Source organism: Narcine bancroftii, chromosome 10 (assembly GCF_036971445.1).
Source record: "Narcine bancroftii isolate sNarBan1 chromosome 10, sNarBan1.hap1, whole genome shotgun sequence".
Taxonomy (NCBI): domain Eukaryota; kingdom Metazoa; phylum Chordata; class Chondrichthyes; order Torpediniformes; family Narcinidae; genus Narcine; species Narcine bancroftii.
In genome coordinates, this window is record NC_091478.1 from 72,694,381 (window position 1) to 72,704,204 (window position 9,824).

Genomic DNA, 9,824 nt, shown 5'->3' on the forward strand with positions numbered 1-9,824 from the left:
AACACACCTACACAGTGAAAAAAAAACAGCGCAAATGAGACAGCAAAAGATGAAAATAACTAGACAGTAGTCACAGCAGGGACAAGCTACATTTTCATGGAATTAGATTTTAAAACATCTAGTAGCTTGAAATGAAGATACGCCACACAATTCATATGTCCCTACGGGCCCACAAGCTTTGGCACCATAATGATAGAGAGACCCAATGCCTTCCTTGCCCACCCCACCTTCTGCCACAGGGCCCCATTCCCAAGACGACACAGCCTCCAGAGTGCCCAAGCCAGGCACTCGACGTGGCCGCTCCAGGCTCCCAGACACTTCCACCGCAGAACGCACAGACCTCCAGATTCTTCCAGCCAGCCACACGATGCAGCCCGCTCTGCCACACTTCTGCAAAACCTGCCACAGCATCTCCCCCTTGGCCACTGTCAGCAAAAAAATGTTGAAGTCTGCAGATTCGTCCCCACAACAGAGGCCTGGTCACCACAGCAGACCAGGCTACGCAGTCCCGCAACTTAGTTCCAAAGGTCTGTACCTTTACTTTGCACTTCACAGATTTCTACATCTCCACAGCGTTCTTCCAACCAATGTTCATCAATTAAGAATTGTTGCATGACAACAATATTTCAAGAGTTTTATAGAACTGCAACATTACCTCACAACTCTTGAACTCAATCCCTTGACTAATGAAGGCCGTATACCACAAGCATTCTTAATCGCCCTATCAACTTACGTGGTAACCTTGAACTTGGTCCCTCTCTTCTTCCACCCTGTTATGAATCCTGGTGATATAACTACATACTCTGGCTCCAAGTTAGACCCTCCAATAGGCATCACTTCTCAGTTATCTGGATTGAACTCCATCTGCCACTTTTCCACCTAACTCTGCATCTTGATTAATAAGGTTGACTAAGGTTATGGGGAAAAGGCAGAATAATTGGGTTGAGAGGAAATCTACATTAGCCATGGTCTGAATAACAGAGCAGACTCCATGGGTGAATGGTTTAATTCTGCTCCTACATCTTACGAAAGAATTGTATTATGTTCGACTGTCAGAAAATCTAAACATATTTTCACCAACATAAGATTTATTGATTTTATTAGAATAAACTGGTTTTAAAGAAACATGTGGATTGTTTGGCAGATTTGCAATATGTATTGGTTCAACTTTTTACAACTCAAGACGTACATCATCATGAAAGGCTGGTCATGATTCACATTAACTTTAACCACTCAGACAACCTCCATCCTCTACACTGTCACAATGGGCCAATGGCACACAACATCTCCCTGGCCTGACACAGCCCTGGAACACTTCATATCCAGGACACCTACTGCATATCAGACTCATATTATTAACTATTACTCCACCATAGTCCCAAATTCATCTCCAAACTCCAGACCTAGATCTCAGCTCATCCCTCTGCAAATGGATCCTCAACTTCCTGCCTGCAGACTGTGCAGGTGAATCATCTTTTTTTTAAATTTTATTTTCCTCCATGTCTTTCTTTCAATGAATGCTGAGTCCCTCCCGCTTCTCGCCTTTAGCCCCAGATCTGCAGTTTCTATGTTTCTCTTGTTCAGTACAATGATGTTGGTTGCCGTAGAAGAATCTCCACCCCTTTAATATCCAGCTCGTGCGACCATGGTTGCCTTGTATCCCGACAATGATCCTAATATTTTTTTAGTCCCCTTGATATTTGGGTCCCTGAACAAAGTTACTCATTGACAACACCTGTCCCTTGGCCACAGATTTTGACTTTGACCTGCAAGGTGAACTCCCATGAGTACGCCCAAAAGGCAGCCCTGCAGACATTCTAAATTGCATGACATAAAATTCTCTGGTCTAACTTGAAATGAGAGACACTACAACCTATAAATAATAGTAAACCAGAATGAAACTTTGTTTTTTAGTTGAATGCAGAACTTAGCAAACTTGAATGATCCTTTAGTCTGGAATGGTTGAAAATTCTGGGACCTCATTTTACGCAATGCAGTTGAGATACTGGCTTTCAGTATCTAACCAGAAAATTAAAATTAAAATTAAAAGGGTGGCATGGTTAACGTAGTGGTTAGCGCACAGACATAGCCAGGCTCTAAAGTTAGGGGGAGCGAGCACATAAATAAGGCGCGACAGCACATACCAGATGGTGGTTGAATGGTAGGCCACACTGATTTTTCGGCAGCTTTGGACTGGACCAGGAGGAAGGGGGGGGTAGTGGAGATGGCGTCGAACCAAGGTTGGGGGGGTAGGCGTCACTTTTGAAATATGTACTCGGGGGACACTGTCTGTCTCCCTGCATTCCCCCTAGTGCAATGCCTTTACAGCACCAGCGATTGGGACCGGAGTTCAAATCCAGAGCTGTATGTAAGAAATTTGTACGTTCTCCCTGTGTCTGCGTGGGTTTTCCACGGGGACTCCAGTTTCAAATATACTAGGGGGTGTAGGTTAATTGGGTGTAAGTTAGACAGCACAAACTCATGGGCCAAAATGGCCTGTTACAGTGCTGCATGTCTAAATTTAAAATTTTTTAAATTAAAATTGATCTTTAACTGCATGCAGAGACTAGCAGTGTCAGTTATCTCAACAATTACTTTTCATTACATCTATTTAAAAACTTCACCCGCTACCATCCAATGGGCAGCAAATTAGTTCAAAGCTTCTCACTCACCCACAGGTACCATTACACTTTACTGCCCCCAAACAGGTACATCACATTTCCAAACCACATTTCTTCTTTTAAGCGTATCAATATTAAATCCAAAATAGAAACACCTGCCGATTTCTTTTGAAATGCTCATGCTGGGTTGATGTACATTTGTTTGAATACTCATGTTCAGAATTTGAATTCACTTAAGTGTACCAAACAGCAAGAAACTTTTCTGAAGTTTGAGTTGTGCTTTGTTCATTTCGAATCGGGCTCGCCGACAATCTTCATCAAAAGATTTTTTTTTTGTTTAAAATATTTGGACAGGAATGCAATTGTGCATTACACAATTAGAATTGTTGGTGACACTTCACAATTAAGTTTGGAAAATTTCGTATTATACTAATTGAATTTCCATGGGAGAATAGCCTGGCTGCAAGTGAGGCAAAGACTGATGACCCCAGAAATAGAACAGTAAGCATAAAGGAATGATTTGGCAGCAGGGACGTGCTCATCAAAGGGCAGTCCCGTCTGGTTTCATTAGGATCAGCTTTTTTAAAAACTAAATTATAATCATATGCACCATCTTTTACATGGAAAGCACGTTAAAAATGGCTGTTATGACACATAATGTCATGACAAAAGAATCTTATAATGTGTGACATTAAAAAGGTTACTTGATCAGACAAAAGATTTCAATGTACTTGACAGCCTATAAAAAAGGGCATTAAGACAGTTGAAAAGTTGATTACAAGTGAGCTCACAGCATTAAACACAAGCCGCTTTGTGTGACTGAGATAATAAAAGTGCTTGAAAAAGAAAACACGTCATGATAACTGCTCCTGGTATTCTGAAGTTTTCAGATCTTTAACTCAAAAATCTGGTTCAAGGTTATTGCTTCTGCAATATTGAGAACTTATGCAAATTGGAGAGCTGTTTAACAGGAACATTGCATAAGAAACATTCAACAAGACCTTGAAATGATCGAATCCTGCTGTTCCTTGAAGCTACATTGGAGGCTTGGTGAGTTATACAATGGAATTGTTAATGCAATGATCAATATAGTTTCTGTAAAATAATTTTGGAATTCATCTGAAAATATTTGAACTAAATGTGGGCAATTCATTTATAATTAATGAGTAAAAATTATTCCAAAGTTCCTGAAGTATTATCAAACTGAAAACAATGCAATTAAAATTAAGCTTTACTCTATGATTTGTTTGCTTCTCAAACTTTTACCAGTGAGATTTGAAGATCTGAACGTTATATGACAAGTTGGAAGGGACACCGTTCATTCAAACGTTTATGACCTAAAACCTCAACAGTAAGTTTAAATGGAAATTTCAGTCCAAGTGACGATTATCTATGGTCATATCTTTTTGTGACACTTGAACTGTAGTAATTACAAATCTCATTATCCCAGTCAAAAGTCCGTGGTTGCAGGGAAATCCTTGTTGGCCATTGAATAGGAGTCAGTATGCCCTGGCCATAGTATCCATAAGGTGCCTGACTCAAATCGACAAATTCTCCCACTGGAGTTGATTTTACATCTCTAATTGTTTCAAATTGAGAGAATCAAAACAATTTCAATATAACCCCGTTGGGTTTTCACAACAACCTTGGATGATTGTCACTAGGGCGAATCTTCCTGGCTGTGGCAGCTGTTCCACATTGAACTGCTGGCAGTCAGCCACTCCAATAATAGTAAGCCCTTGACTTACAAGGGCCCACTTTAAGTCTAAGACTTACCGTACACTGAACAGCTCTGTGCTTGTCATTCCACATTCACAGAAAAGGCTCCATGGAATCCAAAGGCAGAATCCAGACTGTAGAAAGGGTAGTGTTGGCTAAGTTACAATTCTAGTATCCAGGTGTCTGGTCTGTTTTGGTAACTGAATAAATCAGAAATAAAAACCTATTTTCACTTACAATAACCATGAATCTACCAGATTTTCTAAATGTGCTTCAAGAGAGTTAATTTGCCACCTTTCCCTTGTCTGATCTGTAACTAACTCCAGATTTAAGGCTGCACCTTCTGACCCATACTTCAGCAGGAATTAGGATTGGACAATAAAAGCAGACATTGTTAATGAAGTCAACATCATATGAAAGATTGTTTTTTACCAAAGGGTCTTCCTGAGATTCCTCTGCAGTACACGAAGGAAATTAAAGTTTAAAGTTATCAGGAGGGCTGTGGACTGAGTGCAGGTTAGTGAATCAAATGGTTCAGCACTGACGAGAAGGGCCGAAGGGGCCTGTTTTGTGCTGCAATTTTCTATGGTTCTATCAGAGTATATACACAACATCATATACAAGCCTGAAATTACTTTCCCTGTGGGCCAGGCAGAATTTCTAAGTACTGATAACTGTAAACTGTACTCAAGAAGAAAAAATATACAAAATAAAGACAGGTAAACAAATTAACTGTACAAATACAGAAATATAAATATTCAGTAATAAATAATAGGAGAAGAATAAGTCTTTGAATGAATCCCTAAATGAGTCTGCAGTTCTGAAGTGTGAGGGGTAGCAGCTATTCCTGAACTTGGAGGTTCAAGTCCTGTGGCACCTATCCCCCTCCTTCCTGATGGCAGCAGCGAGAACAGAGCGTGTCCTGAGTGGTGTGGATCCTTGATAATTGCTGCCACATAATTTTAGATCTGGTTGAGAATAGGAGACCCTTTCTAATGGGGATTCACAGCCTTTGGAGCTCGATGCAAAATCAACAGCAGACTTTTGACACGAGCCAAAGCTCCAGCCTCCAGCTTTATCTTCTGCAGAAGTTTTCCAGTGTTCTCTGGGGATGGGACCTCAGCAGAGCAGGAACCTGAGGTCAGGTAGGATGATGAGACCGCATTAATTTGGAGGGTCTGCATAATTGGCCCTGATCATCCAGATCCATTAAACACAAGCAGGTGGTGTCTGTGGGCTGGATAAAGCAAGATCCAACTACTATTTTTTTTCATTGAGTCAATATTGTTGATATATTATAAATATATTGAATTCCATAATTTTATATCTTGCCATGATGAGACCAAAATTCAAGTCTCTTGATTTTAATAATCTGATCTTTCTGTAATCTTGGTAGTTTAATTAAGTCAAATACCTATAGCAGCAAAAGAATGTATTTTAATGATTCATTCACTGCAATGAAACATCTCATGAGCATATTATTAAACAACATTTTCACAAAGGAATAAATTAGATTAGATGCCTAAAACATAAATCTGAGAGGTAGATTGTAAGGAGAGTCTTGAAGAAGTTAAGAGAAGCCAGTAAGTGCAAAGGTTTTGCAAGGACGTTCTAAAGCCAAGGCTTTAGAAAGGTCACGAGAAACATGGTTGTCAAGAATGGAATATTGAAAAACAACATTCCCAAGAGACCAAAATTAGAGGTGCAGAAATGCATCAGGGCAATGCAGGATGGAGTTACAAGGTCTCAGATGTAACATTAGCACAGCAGTTAGTGCAACGCTGTTACAGCACCAGCGATCAGGGTTCAAATCTGGCGCTCTCTGGCAGGAGTTTTTACATTCTCCCCATGTCTTCATGGGTTTTACCTGGTGGCTCTGGTTTCCTCCCATCATTCAAAGTGTGCCGGTCAATTGGGTGTAATTGGATGGCGCGGGCTCATTGGCCAAAAAGGCCTGTATGTCATGTGTCTGTATGATTTTTTTTTAAAGTGAAATTGTTAAAATGAGAGCAGACTGCCATTTCTGCCAAACTCAGCTAAGATCCACATTATCGTCTGTTCTTTAATCAGGTGAGCAAGACTCTCTCCAGAAATGTGGCAAACCGAACTGGATTCCCTCATCAATCAGTTCACACACTAACCACGAGAAAAGGATTTGAAATTGCACTTTGTTGCAGAATTTACATCCTGACGCACAGTCATTATTTCACTCTGAACAACGGTATGTGTACCAAATGTGTGACATGAAGAAATCTCAGGTTACTGGATTAAAATGTACCTTGAAATTTTTTTTTACAATATTCTTATCAGAGTGTTTACCTCTGGCTCAAAGAGCAAGAACCTTATTCTTCTTTTGTGTGTCTTCAGACCCACTACAGTACTAGCATTATGTCACCGTCCTCTTTCCACATTTGGACTCGTTCTGTTGAATATGCTCCAGTGCTTTATCCTTCAATTATATAATTTCTTTTCAGGAATATATCTATCTTTGGCCAATGAACTGCTCATACAAACTGAGACTCTGTTATTTATTTAACAATATTTTATGTATGTATTACATATGTATCGCTTGTCTTTAGGTGAGTCATGTCTGTTTGTATGTTTGGATCTTTTTGCACTGAGGACTAGAGAACAGTACTTATACAATCGGATGATAATAAACTTGAACTTTTTCATGTAAAAAGAAAATGGTTATAATTATTTATCCATACCTACTTCACCAATGTATCCATTGTACCTTTCTGCCTTCCATTATTACTGCTCTCTCCAGATAATGCTGTTTTCTTCTCCCTTGGACTAATTACAGTAATGAGATATTTTTGCATGTACCACCTTTACACTTCCTCAGATAACAAATTCTCAAACTCAATGCAGTGTAGTGTTCACAGAGCCTTCTCTTTAGTATGACACATAACAAACTTTAAACTCATGAAGTGAGCACCTCACAGCAGTGCTTGTTATAATAATCTAAAAATACAGTATGCACCCAAACAATTAGGTACTGTACTTTGGAAGAGTACTCACTGTTCTCATGTTTGTGTTTGTCTACAAATTGCTGCCGTGCTTTCTGCATTCTTCTCAAACAGCAAAATGAGAGAAAACAGGTTTTTTTTCAGTAAAACTCCAAAGATCAGGCATTGTGATGGAATTGAGTTATTTTTAATCTTTATGAAAATTATATATATTTCTTTGGAAAGGCTTTGTGGCTGGACAGGGACACAGACACACTTTCAGACACACAAAATTACGCAGAGAGAAGCCATTTTCTGAGATGAAGAGTCTGGAAATTGTTCATTCAATTGCTCAAACAATACTGTCTGTTAAGGAGCAGCACCTGTGTGCACATTTGAACTCCTACTTTTGGAAGAGAAGAAACTTCAAAGACAGCAATGATGTCATGTCACGTGATTAAAGACATTTGAAAAGCTGCATTTTAATATTGAACCAAGACACATCTGAGATCAGAAATGCAGTAACATTCTGGGAGGAAAGAATTGCTTGTGTTCTCCTTTTCAAGGGAGGAACAGAAAATTGCTGTGGATTCAGAAAGGATGGCCACTTTGCTGCTTCTCTTGGTCAAAAGAGAGAGCAGTTGCTGCATTTGAAATAGCCACTTGTGTCTGATCCATCGTGGGTAAAAAAAAATAAAGCAAGATCATTCTTGTTTCTGGATTATAACTATTGTGATGGCTACTTCATCAGACTCCTACCTGTGTTTGTGAAATTATCATATGAAACACAGATACTGAAATTTCCATGCAATAGAGGGAAATCTATTGAAAAGTTTTGAGAAGTCTGAAGCCCCACACCTACTCCATGATTATTTTTTCAGCAACAATTTAAAGAATCCACGCATGCATGCATGCACACGTGTGCGCACATACACACATATACATTTGCACATAGTAGGGTTAAGTTAGAGTTAAGTTTAGAGTTAAGTAAAAGTATTGTGCTATTAATAGTTATTGAATAGATTGAACACAATCTCCCAACAAATGAAGGCCAGCATATTATACACCTTCTGAAATACCCTATCAATTTGGGCAGCGCCTTGAGGGATCGATGGACTTGGATCCCAAGCTCCCTCAGTTCTCCACCCAGTTAAGAATCCTGCCATTAACCATGTACTCTGCCTTCAAGTTCGACCTTCTGAAGTGCATCACTTCACACTTATCTGGATTAAACTCACCCAGCCTTTTCCAGATTGAACTCCATCTGCCATATTATTCCTATTAATCTGTCAACACACACACACAAGGTGTCAGTGAGTTTAGGGGATATGAAAAATATCATTCACTAACCCAGGTGTTCAACTATCCAAGTAATCAGATATCAGTTTGTCAGAGTATTTGGAGAAGTTCACAAGTATTTGCTTAAAGAAACATAAACAAATAATGTGTAAAGTGAAGAATGCACTCCAGCGCATCATTTACTTTTAATTCATGGATAGTAACACAATGCCCTTCAGCATAGAATTACAGAACAGTTGCTGCATGAATTAAGACCATTTGTCCCATTGAGTTTGTACTCACCCTATGTAAAAAAAAGCATAATAAATGTCCTCTCCCTGAGCTTGTCAATTATTTCTTATAGAGCTTCCTTTTGAAGGCTACATTTAAATCTGCCCCCATGACCTACCCTGCCAATTTCAGCCATCCCTTAAGCAATCACTCTACAGAAAATAGTTTTCTTAAGTCCATCTTGACCTTTTACCAATCACCTTCATTTAATGCCTCAACACCCCAAATTTTTAATGTTGCTGCAAGTAGAAACAGTTTCTCTCTGTCTCCTCTCTCTGTACCCTTTATGAATTTACAGTAAACACCTCCCACTACAAGATCACCTCGAGACCTTTGCAGCTCCAAATGGAACAATCCTCCTGGGCCCACATAACTAAAGCTCCTAATCCTGGGAATAATTTTAGTAAATTTTGTCTGCTTTGGCTCCAAAATCTGTACACCTTTCGTCAAGGAAGCTCATCAGAAATGGGCTCGATGCTCCATTTGTGGCTGAACCAAACTCTGGTTGGAAAGTCCAGCAGCCCACTGCTTTATTAACTACTTTATATATCTGCTATGTCACTTTCTGTGTGCTCACATAAAGCTAGAACATCATGGTTAGTGCTACAATGTTAGAGCACCAGTGACCCAGGTTCAACGTTGTCTGTAAGGAATTTGTACATTCTCCCTGTGTCTGTATCAGATTCCTCCAGGTGCTTCAGTTTCCCCCACCTTTCAAAAACATACTGGGGTTGTAGGTTAATTGGAGTTTTTGGGTGGCGCAGGCTCTTGGGCCGGACTGTGTTTTTTTTTAATTAAAAAAAACCCAGATTTCTCTCAACTTGTATCTTCTTGGAATTGTGCTTTCCACTTTATATGGCCTTCCTTTGTTCTTTCTACTAAAATGTAACTCTGCATCACTCAGCATTAAATTTCATCTGCCATCCCTCTGCCCATTTTAGATTTCCTTGAAGTCTCTTAGCAT

At 39.5% G+C, this 9,824-nt stretch overlaps 1 long non-coding RNA gene across 1 annotated transcript; it reads left to right on the plus strand.

Moving 5' to 3' along the window:
- The first annotated feature begins 1,305 nt into the window (after window positions 1-1,305).
- On the plus strand, window positions 1,306-6,625 carry LOC138744733 (uncharacterized). Its single transcript, XR_011345741.1, has 4 exons — window positions 1,306-1,464; window positions 3,539-3,671; window positions 3,891-3,972; window positions 6,411-6,625. It is a non-coding gene; the product is annotated as an uncharacterized lncRNA (long non-coding RNA).
- The last annotated feature ends 3,199 nt before the right edge of the window (window positions 6,626-9,824 follow it).